The following is a 23,096-nucleotide window of genomic DNA, read 5'->3' as shown; positions in this document are numbered from 1 at the left end:
GGTAGAGCATGGAAATCTTAATCTCAGGGTCGTGGGTGCGAGCCCCACGTTGGGCGAAAACAACTAAAATTTTAATGCTTTTTGACCAAAAAAATAGAAATTGAAATTCTCTTTACAATATTTGCAATATTTTGATTGTTAACATGCAATATATGAATGCATGTCTGGATGATGTGTAATGGGGCAATACCACACCTTAATGTATTCACTGTAAAAGAAAAAGTATGTATCATCTTACTATAAAATAAAGTGGAGAAAACACAAATAAGACTTTTTTCCACACAGGTTTAATCAGCTATTTCCTGATATTCCTCAATGCGTTCTGATATTGACTGGTAATTGTGTTTGATACTTTCTTAGACTATTTCTGCCTCTGGCTGATGTGTATTTTCTTTCCAAACTCCACCAGAGCCTATGATTACACAGCATCCTATCTGTGGAAAACGGCAGTGCAGGGATAGGGAAGAAAACTATAGGTATCCAAAGGAGCCCGGCTAGCTCAGTCGGTAGAGCATGAGACTCTTAATCTCAGGGTTGTGGGTTCGAGCCCCACGTTGGGCAAAAACAACTAAAATTGTAGGACTTTTTGACCAAAAAAATACATCCTATCTGTGGAAAACGGCAGGGATAGGGAAGAAAACTATAGGCATCCAAAGGAGCCCGGCTAGCTCAGTCGGTAGAGCATGAGACTCTTAATCTCAGGGTCGTGGGTGCGAGCCCCACGTTGGGCGAAAACAACTAAAATTTTAGTGCTTTTTGACCAAAAAAATAGAAATTGAAAGTCTCTTTACAATATTTGCAATATTTTCATTGTTAACATACAATATATGAATGCATTTCTGGATGATGTGTAATGGGGCAATACCACACCTTAATGTATTCACTGTAAAAGAAAAAGTATGTATCATCTTACTATAAAATAAAGTGGAGAAAACACAAATAAGACTTTTTTCCACACATGTTTAATCGGCTATTTCCTGATATTCTTCAATGCGTTCTGATATTGACTGGTAATTGTGTTTGATACTTTCTTAGACTATTTCTGCCTCTGGCTGATGTGTATTTTCTTTCCAAACTCCACCAGAGCCTATGATTACACAGCATCCTATCTGTGGAAAGCGGCAGTGCAGGGATAGGGAAGAAAACTATAGGCATCCAAAGGAGCCCGGCTAGCTCAGTCGGTAGAGCATGAGACTCTTAATCTCAGGGTCGTGGGTTCGAGCCCCACGTTGGGCGAAAACAACTAACATTTTAGTGCTTTTTGACCAACAAAAATAGAAATTGAAAGTCTCTTTACAATATTTGCAATATTTTGATTGTTAACATGCAATATATGAATGCATGTCTGGATGATGTGTAATGGGGCAATACCACACCTTAATGTATTCACTGTAAAAGAAAAAGTATGTATCATCTTACTATAAAATAAAGTGGAGAAAGCACAAATAAGACTTTTTTCCACACAGGTTTAATCAGCTACTTCCTGATATTCTTCAATGCGTTCTGATATTGACTGGTAATTGTGTTTGATACTTTCTTAGACTATTTCTGCCTCTGGCTGATGTGTATTTTCTTTCCAAACTCCACCAGAGCCTATGATTACACAGCATCCTATCTGTGGAAAATGGCAGTGCAGGGATAGGGAAGAAAACTATAGGTATCCAAAGGAGCCCGGCTAGCTCAGTCGGTAGAGCATGAGACTCTTAATCTCAGGGTTGTGGGTTCGAGCCCCACGTTGGGCGAAAACAACTAAAATTGTAGGACTTTTTGACCAAAAAAATGCATCCTATCTGTGGAAAACGGCAGTGCAGGGATAGGGAAGAAAACTATAGGCATCCAAAGGAGCCCGGCTAGCTCAGTCGGTAGAGCATGAGACTCTTAATCTCAGGGTTGTGGGTTCGAGCCCCACGTTGGGCGAAAACAACTAAAATTGTAGGACTTTTTGACCAAAAAAATACATCCTATCTGTGGAAAACGGCAGTGCAGGGATAGGGAAGAAAACTATAGGCATCCAAAGGAGCCCGGCTAGCTCAGTCGGTAGAGCATGAGACTCTTAATCTCAGGGTCGTGGGTTTGAGCCCCACGTTGGGCAAAAACAACTAAAATTTTAGTGCTTTTTGACCAAAAAATAGAAATTGAAAGTCTCTTTACAATATTTGCAATATTTTCATTGTTAACATGCAATATATGAATGCATGTCTGGATGATGTGTAATGGGGCAATACCACACCTTAATGTATTCACTGTAAAAGAAAAAGTATGTATCATCTTACTATAAAATAAAGTGGAGAAAACACAAATAAGACTTTTTTCCACACATGTTTAATCGGCTATTTCCTGATATTCTTCAATGCTTTCTGATATTGACTGGTAATTGTGTTTGATACTTTCTTAGACTATTTCTGCCTCTGGCTGATGTGTATTTTCTTTCCAAACTCCACCAGAGCCTATGATTACACAGCATCCTATCTGTGGAAAGCGGCAGTGCAGGGATAGGGAAGAAAACTATAGGCATCCAAAAGAGCCCGGCTAGCTCAGTCGGTAGAGCATGAGACTCTTAATCTCAGGGTGGGGGGTTCAAGCCCCACGTTGGGCGAAAACAACTAAAATTTTCGTGCTTTTTGACCAAAAAAATAGAAATTGAAAGTCTCTTTACAATATTTGCAATATTTTCATTGTTAACATGCAATATATGAATGCATGTCTGGATGATGTGTAATGGGGCAATACCACACCTTAATGTATTCACTGTAAAAGAAAAAGTATGTATCATCTTACTATAAAATAAAGTGGAGAAAACACAAATAAGACTTTTTTCCACACAGGTTTAATCGGCTATTTCCTGATATTCTTCAATGCGTTCGGATATTGACTGGTAATTGTGTTTGATACTTTCTTAGACTATTTCTGCCTCTGGCTGATGTGTATTTTCTTTCCAAACTCCACCAGAGCCTATGATTACACAGCATCCTATCTGTGGAAAACGGCAGTGCAGGGATAGGGAAGAAAACTATAGGCATCCAAAGGAGCCCGGCTAGCTCAGTCGGTAGAGCATGAGACTCTTAATCTCAGGGTCGTGGGTTCGAGCCCCACGTTGGGCGAAAACAACTAAAATTGTAGTGCTTTTTGACCAAAACAATACATCCTATCTGTGGAAAACGGCAGTGCAGGGATAGGGAAGAAAACTATAGGCATCCAAAAGAGCCCGGCTAGCTCAGTCGGTAGAGCATGAGACTCTTAATCTCAGGGTCGTGGGTTCGAGCCCCACGTTGGGCGAAAACAACTAAAATTGTAGTGCTTTTTGACCAAAAAAATACATCCTATCTGTGGAAAGCGGCAGTGCAGGGATAGGGAAGAAAACGTTGGGTGAAAACAACTAACATTTTCGTGCTTTTTGACCAAAAAAATAGAAATTGAAAGTCTCTTTACAATATTTGCAATATTTTCATTGTTAACATGCAATATATGAATGCATGTCTGGATGATGTGTAATGGGGCAATACCACACCTTAATGTATTCGCTGTAAAAGAAAAAGTATGTATCATCTTACTATAAAATAAAGTGGAGAAAACACAAATAAGACTTTTTTCCACACAGGTTTAATCGGCTATTTCCTGATATTCTTCAATGCGTTCTGATATTGACTGGTAATTGTGTTTGATACTTTCTTAGACTATTTCTGCCTCTGGCTGATGTGTATTTTCTTTCCAAACTCCACCAGAGCCTATGATTACACAGCATCCTATCTGTGGAAAGCGGCAGTGCAGGGATAGGGAAGAAAACTATAGGCATCCAAAAGAGCCCGGCTAGCTCAGTCGGTAGAGCATGAGACTCTTAATCTCAGGGTCGTGGGTTCGAGCCCCACGTTGGGCGAAAACAACTAAAATTTTAGTGCTTTTTGACCAAAAAAATAGAAATTGAAAGTCTCTTTGCAATATTTTCATTGTTAACATGCAATATATGAATGCATGTCTGGATGATGTGTAATGGGGCAATACCATACCTTAATGTATTCACTGTAAAAGAAAAAGTATGCATCATCTTACTATAAAATAAAGTGGAGAAAACACAAATAAGACTTTTTTCCACACAGGTTTAATCGGCTATTTCCTGATATTCTTCAATGCGTTCTGATATTGACTGGTAATTGTGTTTGATACTTTCTTAGACTATTTCTGCCTCTGGCTGATGTGTATTTTCTTTCCAAACTCCACCAGAGCCTATGATTACACAGCATCCTATCTGTGGGAAGCGGCAGTGCAGGGATAGGGAAGAAAACTATAGGCATCCAAAGGAGCCCGGCTAGCTCAGTCGGTAGAGCATGAGACTCTTAATCTCAGGGTCGTGGGTGCGAAACCCACGTTGGGCGAAAACAACTAAAATTTTAGTGCTTTTTGACCAAAAAAATAGAAATTGAAAGTCTCTTTACAATATTTGCAATATTTTGATTGTTAACATGCAATATATGAATGCATGTCTGGATGATGTGTAATGGGGCAATACCACACCTTAATGTATTCACTGTAAAAGAAAAAGTATGTATCATCTTACTATAAAAGAAAGTGGAGAAAACTCAAATAAGACTTTTTTCCACACAGGTTTAATCGGCTATTTCCTGATATTCTTCAATGCGTTCTGATATTGACTGGTAATTGTGTTTGATACTTTCTTAGACTATTTCTGCCTCTGGCTGATGTGTATTTTCTTTCAAAACTCCACCAGAGCCTATGATTACACAGCATCCTATCTGTGGAAAACGGCAGTGCAGGGATAGGGAAGAAAACTATAGGCATTCAAAGGAGCCCGGCTAGCTCAGTCGGTAGAGCATGAGACTCTTAATCTCAGGGTCGTGGGTGCGAGCCCCACGTTGGGCGAAAACAACTAAAATTTTAATGCTTTTTGACCAAAAAAATAGAAATTGAAAGTCTCTTTACAATATTTGCAATATTTTGATTGTTAACATGCAATATATGAATGCATGTCTGGATGATGTGTAATGGGGCAATACCACACCTTAATGTATTCACTGTAAAAGAAAAAGTATGTATCATCTTACTATAAAATAAAGTGGAGAAAACACAAATAAGACTTTTTTCCACACAGGTTTAATCAGCTATTTCCTGATATTCTTCAATGCGTTCTGATATTGACTGGTAATTGTGTTTGATACTTTCTTAGACTATTTCTGCCTCTGGCTGATGTGTATTTTCTTTCCAAACTCCACCAGAGCCTATGATTACACAGCATCCTATCTGTGGAAAACGGCAGTGCAGGGATAGGGAAGAAAACTATAGGTATCCAAAGGAGCCCGGCTAGCTCAGTCGGTAGAGCATGGAAATCTTAATCTCAGGGTCGTGGGTGCGAGCCCCACGTTGGGCGAAAACAACTAAAATTTTAATGCTTTTTGACCAAAAAAATAGAAATTGAAATTCTCTTTACAATATTTGCAATATTTTGATTGTTAACATGCAATATATGAATGCATGTCTGGATGATGTGTAATGGGGCAATACCACACCTTAATGTATTCACTGTAAAAGAAAAAGTATGTATCATCTTACTATAAAATAAAGTGGAGAAAACACAAATAAGACTTTTTTCCACACAGGTTTAATCAGCTATTTCCTGATATTCCTCAATGCGTTCTGATATTGACTGGTAATTGTGTTTGATACTTTCTTAGACTATTTCTGCCTCTGGCTGATGTGTATTTTCTTTCCAAACTCCACCAGAGCCTATGATTACACAGCATCCTATCTGTGGAAAACGGCAGTGCAGGGATAGGGAAGAAAACTATAGGTATCCAAAGGAGCCCGGCTAGCTCAGTCGGTAGAGCATGAGACTCTTAATCTCAGGGTTGTGGGTTCGAGCCCCACGTTGGGCAAAAACAACTAAAATTGTAGGACTTTTTGACCAAAAAAATACATCCTATCTGTGGAAAACGGCAGGGATAGGGAAGAAAACTATAGGCATCCAAAGGAGCCCGGCTAGCTCAGTCGGTAGAGCATGAGACTCTTAATCTCAGGGTCGTGGGTGCGAGCCCCACGTTGGGCGAAAACAACTAAAATTTTAGTGCTTTTTGACCAAAAAAATAGAAATTGAAAGTCTCTTTACAATATTTGCAATATTTTCATTGTTAACATACAATATATGAATGCATTTCTGGATGATGTGTAATGGGGCAATACCACACCTTAATGTATTCACTGTAAAAGAAAAAGTATGTATCATCTTACTATAAAATAAAGTGGAGAAAACACAAATAAGACTTTTTTCCACACATGTTTAATCGGCTATTTCCTGATATTCTTCAATGCGTTCTGATATTGACTGGTAATTGTGTTTGATACTTTCTTAGACTATTTCTGCCTCTGGCTGATGTGTATTTTCTTTCCAAACTCCACCAGAGCCTATGATTACACAGCATCCTATCTGTGGAAAGCGGCAGTGCAGGGATAGGGAAGAAAACTATAGGCATCCAAAGGAGCCCGGCTAGCTCAGTCGGTAGAGCATGAGACTCTTAATCTCAGGGTCGTGGGTTCGAGCCCCACGTTGGGCGAAAACAACTAACATTTTAGTGCTTTTTGACCAACAAAAATAGAAATTGAAAGTCTCTTTACAATATTTGCAATATTTTCATTGTTAACATGCAATATATGAATGCATGTCTGGATGATGTGTAATGGGGCAATACCACACCTTAATGTATTCACTGTAAAAGAAAAAGTATGTATCATCTTACTATAAAATAAAGTGGAGAAAACACAAATAAGACTTTTTTCCACACAGGTTTAATCGGCTATTTCCTGATATTCTTCAATGCGTTCTGATATTGACTGGTAATTGTGTTTGATACTTTCTTAGACTATTTCTGCCTCTGGCTGATGTGTATTTTCTTTCCAAACTCCACCAGAGCCTATGATTACACAGCATCCTATCTGTGGAAAGCGGCAGTGCAGGGATAGGGAAGAAAACTATAGGCATCCAAAGGAGCCCGGCTAGCTCAGTCGGTAGAGCATGAGACTCTTAATCTCACGGTCGTGGGTGCGAGCCCCACGTTGGGCGAAAACAACTAAAATTTTAATGCTTTTTGACCAAAAAAATAGAAATTGAAAGTCTCTTTACAATATTTGCAATATTTTGATTGTTAACATGCAATATATGAATGCATGTCTGGATGATGTGTAATGGGGCAATACCACACCTTAATGTATTCACTGTAAAAGAAAAAGTATGTATCATCTTACTATAAAATAAAGTGGAGAAAACACAAATAAGACTTTTTTCCACACAGGTTTAATCGGCTATTTCCTGATATTCTTCAATGCGTTCGGATATTGACTGGTAATTGTGTTTGATACTTTCTTAGACTATTTCTGCCTCTGGCTGATGTGTATTTTCTTTCCAAACTCCACCAGAGCCTATGATTACACAGCATCCTATCTGTGGAAAGCGGCAGTGCAGGGATAGGGAAGAAAACTATAGGCATCCAAAGGAGCCCGGCTAGCTCAGTCGGTAGAGCATGAGACTCTTAATCTCAGGGTCGTGGGTTCGAGCCCCACGTTGGGCGAAAACAACTAAAATTGTACTGCTTTTTGACCAAAAAAATACATCCTATCTGTGGAAAACGGCAGTGCAGGGATAGGGAAGAAAACTATAGGCATCCAAAGGAGCCCGGCTAGCTTAGTCGGTAGAGCATGAGACTCTTAATCTCAGGGTCGTGGGTTCGAGCCCCACGTTGGGCGAAAACAACTAAAATTATAGTGCTTTTTGACCAAAAAAATACATCCTATCTGTGGAAAACGGCAGTGCAGGGATAGGGAAGAAAACTATAAGCATCCAAAGGAGCCCGGCTAGCTCAGTCGGTAGAGCATGAGACTCTTAATCTCAGGGTCGTGGGCTCGAGCCCCACGTTGGGCGAAAACAACTAAAATTGTAGTGCTTTTTGACCAAAAAAATACATCCTATCTGTGGAAAGCGGCAGTGCAGGGATAGGGAAGAAAAGGTTGGGCGAAAACAACTAAAATTTTCGTGCTTTTTGACCAAAAAAATAGAAATTGAAAGTCTCTTTACAATATTTGCAATATTTTCATTGTTAACATGCAATATATGAATGCATGTCTGGATGATGTGTAATGGGGCAATACCACACCTTAATGTATTCACTGTAAAAGAAAAAGTATGTATCATCTTACTATAAAATAAAGTGGAGAAAACACAAATAAGACTTTTTTCCACACAGGTTTAATCGGCTATTTCCTGATATTCTTCAATGCGTTCGGATATTGACTGGTAATTGTGTTTGATACTTTCTTAGACTATTTCTGCCTCTGGCTGATGTGTATTTTCTTTCCAAACTCCACCAGAGCCTATGATTACACAGCATCCTATCTGTGGAAAACGGCAGTGCAGGGATAGGGAAGAAAACTGTAGGCATCCAAAGGAGCCCGGCTAGCTCAGTCGGTAGAGCATGAGACTCTTAATCTCAGGGTCGTGGGTTTGAGCCCCACGTTGGGCGAAAACAACTAAAATGTTAGTGCTTTTTGACCAAAAAAATAGAAATTGAAAGTCTCTTTACAATATTTGCAATATTTTCATTGTTAACATGCAATATATGAATGCATGTCTGGATGATGTGTAATGGGGCAATACCACACCTTAATGTATTCACTGTAGAAGAAAAAGTATGTATCATCTTACTATAAAATAAAGTGGAGAAAACACAAATAAGACTTTTTTCCACACAGGTTTAATCGGCTATTTCCTGATATTCTTCAATGCGTTCTGATATTGACTGGTAATTGTGTTTGATACTTTCTTAGACTATTTCTGCCTCTGGCTGATGTGTATTTTCTTTCCAAACTCCACCAGAGCCTATGATTACACAGCATCCTATCTGTGGAAAGCGGCAGTGCAGGGATAGGGAAGAAAACTATAGGCATCCAAAGGAGCCCGGCTAGCTCAGTCGGTAGAGCATGAGACTCTTAATCTCAGGGTCGTGGGTTCGAGCCCCACGTTGGGCGAAAACAACTAAAATTGTAGTGCTTTTTGACCAAAAAAATACATCCTATCTGTGGAAAGCGGCAGTGCAGGGATAGGGAAGAAAACGTTGGGCGAAAACAACTAAAGTTTTCGTGCTTTTTGACCAAAAAAATAGAAATTGAAAGTCTCTTTACAATATTTGCAATATTTTCATTGTTAACATGCAATATATGAATGCATGTCTGGATGATGTGTAATGGGGCAATACCACACCTTAATGTATTCACTGTAAAAGAAAAAGTATGTATCATCTTACTATAAAATAAAGTGGAGAAAACACAAATAAGACTTTTTTCCACACAGGTTTAATCGGCTATTTCCTGATATTCTTCAATGCGTTCTGATATTGACTGGTAATTGTGTTTGATACTTTCTTAGACTATTTCTGCCTCTGGCTGATGTGTATTTTCTTTCCAAACTCCACCAGAGCCTATGATTACACAGCATCCTATCTGTGGAAAGCGGCAGTGCAGGGATAGGGAAGAAAACTATAGGCATCCAAAGGAGCCCGGCTAGCTCAGTCGGTAGAGCATGAGACTCTTAATCTCAGGGTCGTGGGCTCGAGCCCCACGTTGGGCGAAAACAACTAAAATTATAGTGCTTTTTGACCAAAAAAATACATCCTATCTGTGGAAAACGGCAGTGCAGGGATAGGGAAGAAAACTATAAGCATCCAAAGGAGCCCGGCTAGCTCAGTCGGTAGAGCATGAGACTCTTAATCTCAGGGTCGTGGGCTCGAGCCCCACGTTGGGCGAAAACAACTAAAATTGTAGTGCTTTTTGACCAAAAAAATACATCCTATCTGTGGAAAGCGGCAGTGCAGGGATAGGGAAGAAAAGGTTGGGCGAAAACAACTAAAATTTTCGTGCTTTTTGACCAAAAAAATAGAAATTGAAAGTCTCTTTACAATATTTGCAATATTTTCATTGTTAACATGCAATATATGAATGCATGTCTGGATGATGTGTAATGGGGCAATACCACACCTTAATGTATTCACTGTAAAAGAAAAAGTATGTATCATCTTACTATAAAATAAAGTGGAGAAAACACAAATAAGACTTTTTTCCACACAGGTTTAATCGGCTATTTCCTGATATTCTTCAATGCGTTCGGATATTGACTGGTAATTGTGTTTGATACTTTCTTAGACTATTTCTGCCTCTGGCTGATGTGTATTTTCTTTCCAAACTCCACCAGAGCCTATGATTACACAGCATCCTATCTGTGGAAAACGGCAGTGCAGGGATAGGGAAGAAAACTATAGGCATCCAAAGGAGCCCGGCTAGCTCAGTCGGTAGAGCATGAGACTCTTAATCTCAGGGTCGTGGGTTTGAGCCCCACGTTGGGCGAAAACAACTAAAATGTTAGTGCTTTTTGACCAAAAAAATAGAAATTGAAAGTCTCTTTACAATATTTGCAATATTTTCATTGTTAACATGCAATATATGAATGCATGTCTGGATGATGTGTAATGGGGCAATACCACACCTTAATGTATTCACTGTAGAAGAAAAAGTATGTATCATCTTACTATAAAATAAAGTGGAGAAAACACAAATAAGACTTTTTTCCACACAGGTTTAATCGGCTATTTCCTGATATTCTTCAATGCGTTCTGATATTGACTGGTAATTGTGTTTGATACTTTCTTAGACTATTTCTGCCTCTGGCTGATGTGTATTTTCTTTCCAAACTCCACCAGAGCCTATGATTACACAGCATCCTATCTGTGGAAAGCGGCAGTGCAGGGATAGGGAAGAAAACTATAGGCATCCAAAGGAGCCCGGCTAGCTCAGTCGGTAGAGCATGAGACTCTTAATCTCAGGGTCGTGGGTTCGAGCCCCACGTTGGGCGAAAACAACTAAAATTGTAGTGCTTTTTGACCAAAAAAATACATCCTATCTGTGGAAAGCGGCAGTGCAGGGATAGGGAAGAAAACGTTGGGCGAAAACAACTAAAGTTTTCGTGCTTTTTGACCAAAAAAATAGAAATTGAAAGTCTCTTTACAATATTTGCAATATTTTCATTGTTAACATGCAATATATGAATGCATGTCTGGATGATGTGTAATGGGGCAATACCACACCTTAATGTATTCACTGTAAAAGAAAAAGTATGTATCATCTTACTATAAAATAAAGTGGAGAAAACACAAATAAGACTTTTTTCCACACAGGTTTAATCGGCTATTTCCTGATATTCTTCAATGCGTTCTGATATTGACTGGTAATTGTGTTTGATACTTTCTTAGACTATTTCTGCCTCTGGCTGATGTGTATTTTCTTTCCAAACTCCACCAGAGCCTATGATTACACAGCATCCTATCTGTGGAAAGCGGCAGTGCAGGGATAGGGAAGAAAACTATAGGCATCCAAAGGAGCCCGGCTAGCTCAGTCGGTAGAGCATGAGACTCTTAATCTCACGGTCGTGGGTGCGAGCCCCACGTTGGGCGAAAACAACTAAAATTTTAATGCTTTTTGACCAAAAAAATAGAAATTGAAAGTCTCTTTACAATATTTGCAATATTTTGATTGTTAACATGCAATATATGAATGCATGTCTGGATGATGTGTAATGGGGCAATACCACACCTTAATGTATTCACTGTAAAAGAAAAAGTATGTATCATCTTACTATAAAATAAAGTGGAGAAAACACAAATAAGACTTTTTTCCACACAGGTTTAATCGGCTATTTCCTGATATTCTTCAATGCGTTCTGATATTGACTGGTAATTGTGTTTGATACTTTCTTAGACTATTTCTGCCTCTGGCTGATGTGTATTTTCTTTCCAAACTCCACCAGAGCCTATGATTACACAGCATCCTATCTGTGGAAAGCGGCAGTGCAGGGATAGGGAAGAAAACTATAGGCATCCAAAGGAGCCCGGCTAGCTCAGTCGGTAGAGCATGAGACTCTTAATCTCAGGGTCGTGGGTTCGAGCCCCACGTTGGGCGAAAACAACTAAAATTGTACTGCTTTTTGACCAAAAAAATACATCCTATCTGTGGAAAACGGCAGTGCAGGGATAGGGAAGAAAACTATAGGCATCCAAAGGAGCCCGGCTAGCTTAGTCGGTAGAGCATGAGACTCTTAATCTCAGGGTCGTGGGTTCGAGCCCCACGTTGGGCGAAAACAACTAAAATTATAGTGCTTTTTGACCAAAAAAATACATCCTATCTGTGGAAAACGGCAGTGCAGGGATAGGGAAGAAAACTATAAGCATCCAAAGGAGCCCGGCTAGCTCAGTCGGTAGAGCATGAGACTCTTAATCTCAGGGTCGTGGGCTCGAGCCCCACGTTGGGCGAAAACAACTAAAATTGTAGTGCTTTTTGACCAAAAAAATACATCCTATCTGTGGAAAGCGGCAGTGCAGGGATAGGGAAGAAAAGGTTGGGCGAAAACAACTAAAATTTTCGTGCTTTTTGACCAAAAAAATAGAAATTGAAAGTCTCTTTACAATATTTGCAATATTTTCATTGTTAACATGCAATATATGAATGCATGTCTGGATGATGTGTAATGGGGCAATACCACACCTTAATGTATTCACTGTAAAAGAAAAAGTATGTATCATCTTACTATAAAATAAAGTGGAGAAAACACAAATAAGACTTTTTTCCACACAGGTTTAATCGGCTATTTCCTGATATTCTTCAATGCGTTCAGATATTGACTGGTAATTGTGTTTGATACTTTCTTAGACTATTTCTGCCTCTGGCTGATGTGTATTTTCTTTCCAAACTCCACCAGAGCCTATGATTACACAGCATCCTATCTGTGGAAAGCGGCAGTGCAGGGATAGGGAAGAAAACTATAGGCATCCAAAGGAGCCCGGCTAGCTCAGTCGGTAGAGCATGAGACTCTTAATCTCAGAGTCGTGGGTGCGAAACCCACGTTGGGCGAAAACAACTAAAATTTTAGTGCTTTTTGACCAAAAAAATAGAAATTGAAAGTCTCTTTACAATATTTGCAATATTTTGATTGTTAACATGCAATATATGAATGCATGTCTGGATGATGTGTAATGGGGCAATACCACACCTTAATGTATTCACTGTAAAAGAAAAAGTATGTATCATCTTACTATAAAATAAAGTGGAGAAAACTCAAATAAGACTTTTTTCCACACAGGTTTAATCGGCTATTTCCTGATATTCTTCAATGCGTTCTGATATTGACTGGTAATTGTGTTTGATACTTTCTTAGACTATTTCTGCCTCTGGCTGATGTGTATTTTCTTTCCAAACTCCACCAGAGCCTATGATTACACAGCATCCTATCTGTGGAAAACGGCAGTGCAGGGATAGGGAAGAAAACTATAGGCATCCAAAGGAGCCCGGCTAGCTCAGTCGGTAGAGCATGAGACTCTTAATCTCAGAGTCGTGGGTGCGAAACCCACGTTGGGCGAAAACAACTAAAATTTTAGTGCTTTTTGACCAAAAAAATAGAAATTGAAAGTCTCTTTACAATATTTGCAATATTTTGATTGTTAACATGCAATATATGAATGCATGTCTGGATGATGTGTAATGGGGCAATACCACACCTTAATGTATTCACTGTAAAAGAAAAAGTATGTATCATCTTACTATAAAATAAAGTGGAGAAAACTCAAATAAGACTTTTTTCCACACAGGTTTAATCGGCTATTTCCTGATATTCTTCAATGCGTTCTGATATTGACTGGTAATTGTGTTTGATACTTTCTTAGACTATTTCTGCCTCTGGCTGATGTGTATTTTCTTTCCAAACTCCACCAGAGCCTATGATTACACAGCATCCTATCTGTGGAAAACGGCAGTGCAGGGATAGGGAAGAAAACTATAGGCATCCAAAGAAGCCCGGCTAGCTCAGTCGGTAGAGCATGAGACTCTTAATCTCAGGGTCGTGGGTGCGAGCCCCACGTTGGGCGAAAACAACTAAAATTTTAATGCTTTTTGACCAAAAAAATAGAAATTGAAAGTCTCTTTACAATATTTGCAATATTTTGATTGTTAACTTGCAATATATGAATGCATGTCTGGATGATGTGTAATGGGGCAATACCACACCTTAATGTAGTCACTGTAAAAGAAAAAGTATGTATCATCTTACTATAAAATAAAGTGGAGAAAACACAAATAAGACTTTTTTCCACACAGGTTTAATCAGCTATTTCCTGATATTCTTCAATGCGTTCTGATATTGACTGGTAATTGTGTTTGATACTTTCTTAGACTATTTCTGCCTCTGGCTGATGTGTATTTTCTTTCCAAACTCCACCAGAGCCTATGATTACACAGCATCCTATCTGTGGAAAACGGCAGTGCAGGGATAGGGAAGAAAACTATAGGTATCCAAAGGAGCCCAGCTAGCTCAGTCGGTAGAGCATGAGAATCTTAATCTCAGGGTCGTGGGTGCGAGCCCCACGTTGGGCGAAAACAACTAAAATTTTAATGCTTTTTGACCAAAAAAATAGAAATTGAAATTCTCTTTACAATATTTGCAATATTTTGATTGTTAACATGCAATATATGAATGCATGTCTGGATGATGTGTAATGGGGCAATACCACACCTTAATGTATTCACTGTAAAAGAAAAAGTATGTATCATCTTACTATAAAATAAAGTGGAGAAAGCACAAATAAGACTTTTTTCCACACAGGTTTAATCAGCTACTTCCTGATATTCTTCAATGCGTTCTGATATTGACTGGTAATTGTGTTTGATACTTTCTTAGACTATTTCTGCCTCTGGCTGATGTGTATTTTCTTTCCAAACTCCACCAGAGCCTATGATTACACAGCATCCTATCTGTGGAAAATGGCAGTGCAGGGATAGGGAAGAAAACTATAGGTATCCAAAGGAGCCCGGCTAGCTCAGTCGGTAGAGCATGAGACTCTTAATCTCAGGGTTGTGGGTTCGAGCCCCACGTTGGGCGAAAACAACTAAAATTGTAGGACTTTTTGACCAAAAAAATGCATCCTATCTGTGGAAAACGGCAGTGCAGGGATAGGGAAGAAAACTATAGGCATCCAAAGGAGCCCGGCTAGCTCAGTCGGTAGAGCATGAGACTCTTAATTTCAGGGTTGTGGGTTCGAGCCCCACGTTGGGCGAAAACAACTAAAATTGTAGGACTTTTTGACCAAAAAAATACATCCTATCTGTGGAAAACGGCAGTGCAGGGATAGGGAAGAAAACTATAGGCATCCAAAGGAGCCCGGCTAGCTCAGTCGGTAGAGCATGAGACTCTTAATCTCAGGGTCGTGGGTTTGAGCCCCACGTTGGGCGAAAACAACTAAAATTTTAGTGCTTTTTGACCAAAAAAATAGAAATTGAAAGTCTCTTTACAATATTTGCAATATTTTGATTGTTAACATGCAATATATGAATGCATGTCTGGATGATGTGTAATGGGGCAATACCACACCTTAATGTATTCACTGTAAAAGAAAAAGTATGTATCATCTTACTATAAAAGAAAGTGGAGAAAACTCAAATAAGACTTTTTTCCACACAGGTTTAATCGGCTATTTCCTGATATTCTTCAATGCGTTCTGATATTGACTGGTAATTGTGTTTGATACTTTCTTAGACTATTTCTGCCTCTGGCTGATGTGTATTTTCTTTCAAAACTCCACCAGAGCCTATGATTACACAGCATCCTATCTGTGGAAAACGGCAGTGCAGGGATAGGGAAGAAAATTATAGGCATTCAAAGGAGCCCGGCTAGCTCAGTCGGTAGAGCATGAGACTCTTAATCTCAGGGTCGTGGGTGCGAGCCCCACGTTGGGCGAAAACAACTAAAATTTTAATGCTTTTTGACCAAAAAAATAGAAATTGAAAGTCTCTTTACAATATTTGCAATATTTTCATTGTTAACATGCAATATATGAATGCATGTCTGGATGATGTGTAATGGGGCAATACCACACCTTAATGTATTCACTGTAAAAGAAAAAGTATGTATCATCTTACTATAAAATAAAGTGGAGAAAACACAAATAAGACTTTTTTCCACACAGGTTTAATCAGCTATTTCCTGATATTCTTCAATGCGTTCTGATATTGACTGGTAATTGTGTTTGATACTTTCTTAGACTATTTCTGCCTCTGGCTGATGTGTATTTTCTTTCCAAACTCCACCAGAGCCTATGATTACACAGCATCCTATCTGTGGAAAACGGCAGTGCAGGGATAGGGAAGAAAACTATAGGTATCCAAAGGAGCCCGGCTAGCTCAGTCGGTAGAGCATGGAAATCTTAATCTCAGGGTCGTGGGTGCGAGCCCCACGTTGGGCGAAAACAACTAAAATTTTAATGCTTTTTGACCAAAAAAATAGAAATTGAAATTCTCTTTACAATATTTGCAATATTTTGATTGTTAACATGCAATATATGAATGCATGTCTGGATGATGTGTAATGGGGCAATACCACACCTTAATGTATTCACTGTAAAAGAAAAAGTATGTATCATCTTACTATAAAATAAAGTGGAGAAAACACAAATAAGACTTTTTTCCACACAGGTTTAATCAGCTATTTCCTGATATTCCTCAATGCGTTCTGATATTGACTGGTAATTGTGTTTGATACTTTCTTAGACTATTTCTGCCTCTGGCTGATGTGTATTTTCTTTCCAAACTCCACCAGAGCCTATGATTACACAGCATCCTATCTGTGGAAAACGGCAGTGCAGGGATAGGGAAGAAAACTATAGGTATCCAAAGGAGCCCGGCTAGCTCAGTCGGTAGAGCATGAGACTCTTAATCTCAGGGTTGTGGGTTCGAGCCCCACGTTGGGCAAAAACAACTAAAATTGTAGGACTTTTTGACCAAAAAAATACATCCTATCTGTGGAAAACGGCAGGGATAGGGAAGAAAACTATAGGCATCCAAAGGAGCCCGGCTAGCTCAGTCGGTAGAGCATGAGACTCTTAATCTCAGGGTCGTGGGTGCGAGCCCCACGTTGGGCGAAAACAACTAAAATTTTAGTGCTTTTTGACCAAAAAAATAGAAATTGAAAGTCTCTTTACAATATTTGCAATATTTTCATTGTTAACATACAATATATGAATGCATTTCTGGATGATGTGTAATGGGGCAATACCACACCTTAATGTATTCACTGTAAAAGAAAAAGTATGTATCATCTTACTATAAAATAAAGTGGAGAAAACACAAATAAGACTTTTTTCCACACATGTTTAATCGGCTATTTCCTGATATTCTTCAATGCGTTCTGATATTGACTGGTAATTGTGTTTGATACTTTCTTAGACTATTTCTGCCTCTGGCTGATGTGTATTTTCTTTCCAAACTCCACCAGAGCCTATGATTACACAGCATCCTATCTGTGGAAAGCGGCAGTGCAGGGATAGGGAAGAAAACTATAGGCATCCAAAGGAGCCCGGCTAGCTCAGTCGGTAGAGCATGAGACTCTTAATCTCAGGGTCGTGGGTTCGAGCCCCACGTTGGGCGAAAACAACTAACATTTTAGTGCTTTTTGACCAACAAAAATAGAAATTGAAAGTCTCTTTACAATATTTGCAATATTTTCATTGTTAACATGCAATATATGAATGCATGTCAAGTGGAGAAAACACAAATAAGACTTTTTTCCACACAGGTTTAATCGGCTATTTCCTGATATTCTTCAATGCGTTCTGATATTGACTGGTAATTGTGTTTGATACTTTCTTAGACTATTTCTGCCTCTGGCTGATGTGTATTTTCTTTCCAAACTCCACCAGAGCCTATGATTACACAGCATCCTATCTGTGGAAAGCGGCAGTGCAGGGATAGGGAAGAAAACTAAAGGCATCCAAAGGAGCCCGGCTAGCTCAGTCGGTAGAGCATGAGACTCTTAATCTCACGGTCGTGGGTGCGAGCCCCACGTTGGGCGAAAACAACTAAAATTTTAATGCTTTTTGACCAAAAAAATAGAAATTGAAAGTCTCTTTACAATATTTGCAATATTTTGATTGTTAACATGCAATATATGAATGCATGTCTGGATGATGTGTAATGGGGCAATACCACACCTTAATGTATTCACTGTAAAAGAAAAAGTATGTATCATCTTACTATAAAATAAAGTGGAGAAAACACAAATAAGACTTTTTTCCACACAGGTTTAATCGGCTATTTCCTGATATTCTTCAATGCGTTCGGATATTGACTGGTAATTGTGTTTGATACTTTCTTAGACTATTTCTGCCTCTGGCTGATGTGTATTTTCTTTCCAAACTCCACCAGAGCCTATGATTACACAGCATCCTATCTGTGGAAAGCGGCAGTGCAGGGATAGGGAAGAAAACTATAGGCATCCAAAGGAGCCCGGCTAGCTCAGTCGGTAGAGCATGAGACTCTTAATCTCAGGGTCGTGGGTTCGAGCCCCACGTTGGGCGAAAACAACTAAAATTGTACTGCTTTTTGACCAAAAAAATACATCCTATCTGTGGAAAACGGCAGTGCAGGGATAGGGAAGAAAACTATAGGCATCCAAAGGAGCCCGGCTAGCTTAGTCGGTAGAGCATGAGACTCTTAATCTCAGGGTCGTGGGTTCGAGCCCCACGTTGGGCGAAAACAACTAAAATTATAGTGCTTTTTGACCAAAAAAATACATCCTATCTGTGGAAAACGGCAGTGCAGGGATAGGGAAGAAAACTATAAGCATCCAAAGGAGCCCGGCTAGCTCAGTCGGTAGAGCATGAGACTCTTAATCTCAGGGTCGTGGGCTCGAGCCCCACGTTGGGCGAAAACAACTAAAATTGTAGTGCTTTTTGACCAAAAAAATACATCCTATCTGTGGAAAGCGGCAGTGCAGGGATAGGGAAGAAAAGGTTGGGCGAAAACAACTAAAATTTTCGTGCTTTTTGACCAAAAAAATAGAAATTGAAAGTCTCTTTACAATATTTGCAATATTTTCATTGTTAACATGCAATATATGAATGCATGTCTGGATGATGTGTAATGGGGCAATACCACACCTTAATGTATTCACTGTAAAAGAAAAAGTATGTATCATCTTACTATAAAATAAAGTGGAGAAAACACAAATAAGACTTTTTTCCACACAGGTTTAATCGGCTATTTCCTGATATTCTTCAATGCGTTCGGATATTGACTGGTAATTGTGTTTGATACTTTCTTAGACTATTTCTACCTCTGGCTGATGTGTATTTTCTTTCCAAACTCCACCAGAGCCTATGATTACACAGCATCCTATCTGTGGAAAACGGCAGTGCAGGGATAGGGAAGAAAACTATAGGCATCCAAAGGAGCCCGGCTAGCTCAGTCGGTAGAGCATGAGACTCTTAATCTCAGGGTCGTGGGTTTGAGCCCCACGTTGGGCGAAAACAACTAAAATGTTAGTGCTTTTTGACCAAAAAAATAGAAATTGAAAGTCTCTTTACAATATTTGCAATATTTTCATTGTTAACATGCAATATATGAATGCATGTCTGGATGATGTGTAATGGGGCAATACCACACCTTAATGTATTCACTGTAGAAGAAAAAGTATGTATCATCTTACTATAAAATAAAGTGGAGAAAACACAAATAAGACTTTTTTCCACACAGGTTTAATCGGCTATTTCCTGATATTCTTCAATGCGTTCTGATATTGACTGGTAATTGTGTTTGATACTTTCTTAGACTATTTCTGCCTCTGGCTGATGTGTATTTTCTTTCCAAACTCCACCAGAGCCTATGATTACACAGCATCCTATCTGTGGAAAGCGGCAGTGCAGGGATAGGGAAGAAAACTATAGGCATCCAAAGGAGCCCGGCTAGCTCAGTCGGTAGAGCATGAGACTCTTAATCTCAGGGTCGTGGGTTCGAGCCCCACGTTGGGCGAAAACAACTAAAATTGTAGTGCTTTTTGACCAAAAAAATACATCCTATCTGTGGAAAGCGGCAGTGCAGGGATAGGGAAGAAAACGTTGGGCGAAAACAACTAAAGTTTTCGTGCTTTTTGACCAAAAAAATAGAAATTGAAAGTCTCTTTACAATATTTGCAATATTTTCATTGTTAACATGCAATATATGAATGCATGTCTGGATGATGTGTAATGGGGCAATACCACACCTTAATGTATTCACTGTAAAAGAAAAAGTATGTATCATCTTACTATAAAATAAAGTGGAGAAAACACAAATAAGACTTTTTTCCACACAGGTTTAATCGGCTATTTCCTGATATTCTTCAATGCGTTCTGATATTGACTGGTAATTGTGTTTGATACTTTCTTAGACTATTTCTGCCTCTGGCTGATGTGTATTTTCTTTCCAAACTCCACCAGAGCCTATGATTACACAGCATCCTATCTGTGGAAAGCGGCAGTGCAGGGATAGGGAAGAAAACTATAGGCATCCAAAGGAGCCCGGCTAGCTCAGTCGGTAGAGCATGAGACTCTTAATCTCACGGTCGTGGGTGCGAGCCCCACGTTGGGCGAAAACAACTAAAATTTTAATGCTTTTTGACCAAAAAAATAGAAATTGAAAGTCTCTTTACAATATTTGCAATATTTTGATTGTTAACATGCAATATATGAATGCATGTCTGGATGATGTGTAATGGGGCAATACCACACCTTAATGTATTCACTGTAAAAGAAAAAGTATGTATCATCTTACTATAAAATAAAGTGGAGAAAACACAAATAAGACTTTTTTCCACACAGGTTTAATCGGCTATTTCCTGATATTCTTCAATGCGTTCTGATATTGACTGGTAATTGTGTTTGATACTTTCTTAGACTATTTCTGCCTCTGGCTGATGTGTATTTTCTTTCCAAACTCCACCAGAGCCTATGATTACACAGCATCCTATCTGTGGAAAGCGGCAGTGCAGGGATAGGGAAGAAAACTATAGGCATCCAAAGGAGCCCGGCTAGCTCAGTCGGTAGAGCATGAGACTCTTAATCTCAGGGTCGTGGGTTCGAGCCCCACGTTGGGCGAAAACAACTAAAATTGTACTGCTTTTTGACCAAAAAAATACATCCTATCTGTGGAAAACGGCAGTGCAGGGATAGGGAAGAAAACTATAGGCATCCAAAGGAGCCCGGCTAGCTTAGTCGGTAGAGCATGAGACTCTTAATCTCAGGGTCGTGGGTTCGAGCCCCACGTTGGGCGAAAACAACTAAAATTATAGTGCTTTTTGACCAAAAAAATACATCCTATCTGTGGAAAACGGCAGTGCAGGGATAGGGAAGAAAACTATAAGCATCCAAAGGAGCCCGGCTAGCTCAGTCGGTAGAGCATGAGACTCTTAATCTCAGGGTCGTGGGCTCGAGCCCCACGTTGGGCGAAAACAACTAAAATTGTAGTGCTTTTTGACCAAAAAAATACATCCTATCTGTGGAAAGCGGCAGTGCAGGGATAGGGAAGAAAAGGTTGGGCGAAAACAACTAAAATTTTCGTGCTTTTTGACCAAAAAAATAGAAATTGAAAGTCTCTTTACAATATTTGCAATATTTTCATTGTTAACATGCAATATATGAATGCATGTCTGGATGATGTGTAATGGGGCAATACCACACCTTAATGTATTCACTGTAAAAGAAAAAGTATGTATCATCTTACTATAAAATAAAGTGGAGAAAACACAAATAAGACTTTTTTCCACACAGGTTTAATCGGCTATTTCCTGATATTCTTCAATGCGTTCAGATATTGACTGGTAATTGTGTTTGATACTTTCTTAGACTATTTCTGCCTCTGGCTGATGTGTATTTTCTTTCCAAACTCCACCAGAGCCTATGATTACACAGCATCCTATCTGTGGAAAGCGGCAGTGCAGGGATAGGGAAGAAAACTATAGGCATCCAAAGGAGCCCGGCTAGCTCAGTCGGTAGAGCATGAGACTCTTAATCTCAGAGTCGTGGGTGCGAAACCCACGTTGGGCGAAAACAACTAAAATTTTAGTGCTTTTTGACCAAAAAAATAGAAATTGAAAGTCTCTTTACAATATTTGCAATATTTTGATTGTTAACATGCAATATATGAATGCATGTCTGGATGATGTGTAATGGGGCAATACCACACCTTAATGTATTCACTGTAAAAGAAAAAGTATGTATCATCTTACTATAAAATAAAGTGGAGAAAACTCAAATAAGACTTTTTTCCACACAGGTTTAATCGGCTATTTCCTGATATTCTTCAATGCGTTCTGATATTGACTGGTAATTGTGTTTGATACTTTCTTAGACTATTTCTGCCTCTGGCTGATGTGTATTTTCTTTCCAAACTCCACCAGAGCCTATGATTACACAGCATCCTATCTGTGGAAAACGGCAGTGCAGGGATAGGGAAGAAAACTATAGGCATCCAAAGAAGCCCGGCTAGCTCAGTCGGTAGAGCATGAGACTCTTAATCTCAGGGTCGTGGGTGCGAGCCCCACGTTGGGCGAAAACAACTAAAATTTTAATGCTTTTTGACCAAAAAAATAGAAATTGAAAGTCTCTTTACAATATTTGCAATATTTTGATTGTTAACTTGCAATATATGAATGCATGTCTGGATGATGTGTAATGGGGCAATACCACACCTTAATGTATTCACTGTAAAAGAAAAAGTATGTATCATCTTACTATAAAATAAAGTGGAGAAAACACAAATAAGACTTTTTTCCACACAGGTTTAATCAGCTATTTCCTGATATTCTTCAATGCGTTCAGATATTGACTGGTAATTGTGTTTGATACTTTCTTAGACTATTTCTGCCTCTGGCTGATGTGTATTTTCTTTCCAAACTCCACCAGAGCCTATGATTACACAGCATCCTATCTGTGGAAAGCGGCAGTGCAGGGATAGGGAAGAAAACTATAGGCATCCAAAGGAGCCCGGCTAGCTCAGTCGGTAGAGCATGAGACTCTTAATCTCAGGGTCGTGGGTTCGAGCCCCACGTTGGGCGAAAACAACTAAAATTGTACTGCTTTTTGACCAAAAAAATACATCCTATCTGTGGAAAACGGCAGTGCAGGGATAGGGAAGAAAACTATAGGCATCCAAAGGAGCCCGGCTAGCTTAGTCGGTAGAGCATGAGACTCTTAATC

At 39.2% G+C, this 23,096-nt stretch overlaps 14 non-coding genes across 14 annotated transcripts; all 14 read left to right on the top strand.

Moving 5' to 3' along the window:
- The first annotated feature begins 1,163 nt into the window (after positions 1-1,163).
- Positions 1,164-1,236, top strand: TRNAK-CUU (transfer RNA lysine (anticodon CUU)). The gene has a single exon. It is a non-coding gene; the product is annotated as a tRNA-Lys (tRNA).
- Positions 1,237-3,028: 1,792 nt separating this feature from the next.
- TRNAK-CUU (transfer RNA lysine (anticodon CUU)) lies at positions 3,029-3,101 on the top strand. Its single transcript has one exon. It is a non-coding gene; the product is annotated as a tRNA-Lys (tRNA).
- Positions 3,102-3,203: 102 nt separating this feature from the next.
- Positions 3,204-3,276, top strand: TRNAK-CUU (transfer RNA lysine (anticodon CUU)). Its single transcript has one exon. It is a non-coding gene; the product is annotated as a tRNA-Lys (tRNA).
- Positions 3,277-3,801: 525 nt separating this feature from the next.
- TRNAK-CUU (transfer RNA lysine (anticodon CUU)) lies at positions 3,802-3,874 on the top strand. The gene has a single exon. It is a non-coding gene; the product is annotated as a tRNA-Lys (tRNA).
- Positions 3,875-6,487: 2,613 nt separating this feature from the next.
- TRNAK-CUU (transfer RNA lysine (anticodon CUU)) lies at positions 6,488-6,560 on the top strand. Its single transcript has one exon. It is a non-coding gene; the product is annotated as a tRNA-Lys (tRNA).
- Positions 6,561-7,498: 938 nt separating this feature from the next.
- On the top strand, positions 7,499-7,571 carry TRNAK-CUU (transfer RNA lysine (anticodon CUU)). Its single transcript has one exon. It is a non-coding gene; the product is annotated as a tRNA-Lys (tRNA).
- Positions 7,572-8,951: 1,380 nt separating this feature from the next.
- On the top strand, positions 8,952-9,024 carry TRNAK-CUU (transfer RNA lysine (anticodon CUU)). Its single transcript has one exon. It is a non-coding gene; the product is annotated as a tRNA-Lys (tRNA).
- A 1,803-nt stretch (positions 9,025-10,827) lies between these two features.
- Positions 10,828-10,900, top strand: TRNAK-CUU (transfer RNA lysine (anticodon CUU)). The gene has a single exon. It is a non-coding gene; the product is annotated as a tRNA-Lys (tRNA).
- A 1,030-nt stretch (positions 10,901-11,930) lies between these two features.
- Positions 11,931-12,003, top strand: TRNAK-CUU (transfer RNA lysine (anticodon CUU)). Its single transcript has one exon. It is a non-coding gene; the product is annotated as a tRNA-Lys (tRNA).
- A 5,435-nt stretch (positions 12,004-17,438) lies between these two features.
- On the top strand, positions 17,439-17,511 carry TRNAK-CUU (transfer RNA lysine (anticodon CUU)). Its single transcript has one exon. It is a non-coding gene; the product is annotated as a tRNA-Lys (tRNA).
- An 856-nt stretch (positions 17,512-18,367) lies between these two features.
- Positions 18,368-18,440, top strand: TRNAK-CUU (transfer RNA lysine (anticodon CUU)). The gene has a single exon. It is a non-coding gene; the product is annotated as a tRNA-Lys (tRNA).
- Positions 18,441-19,820: 1,380 nt separating this feature from the next.
- Positions 19,821-19,893, top strand: TRNAK-CUU (transfer RNA lysine (anticodon CUU)). Its single transcript has one exon. It is a non-coding gene; the product is annotated as a tRNA-Lys (tRNA).
- A 1,030-nt stretch (positions 19,894-20,923) lies between these two features.
- On the top strand, positions 20,924-20,996 carry TRNAK-CUU (transfer RNA lysine (anticodon CUU)). The gene has a single exon. It is a non-coding gene; the product is annotated as a tRNA-Lys (tRNA).
- A 1,885-nt stretch (positions 20,997-22,881) lies between these two features.
- On the top strand, positions 22,882-22,954 carry TRNAK-CUU (transfer RNA lysine (anticodon CUU)). Its single transcript has one exon. It is a non-coding gene; the product is annotated as a tRNA-Lys (tRNA).
- Positions 22,955-23,096: the final 142 nt, after the last annotated feature.

The sequence above is a fragment of the Ambystoma mexicanum genome, chromosome 4q (genome assembly GCF_040938575.1).
Source record: "Ambystoma mexicanum isolate Mex_15411 chromosome 4q, UKY_AmexF1_1, whole genome shotgun sequence".
NCBI classification, from domain to species: domain Eukaryota; kingdom Metazoa; phylum Chordata; class Amphibia; order Caudata; family Ambystomatidae; genus Ambystoma; species Ambystoma mexicanum.
The sequence above is the reverse complement of the archived record's forward strand: the minus strand, read 5'-3'. Positions and strand labels throughout refer to the sequence as shown.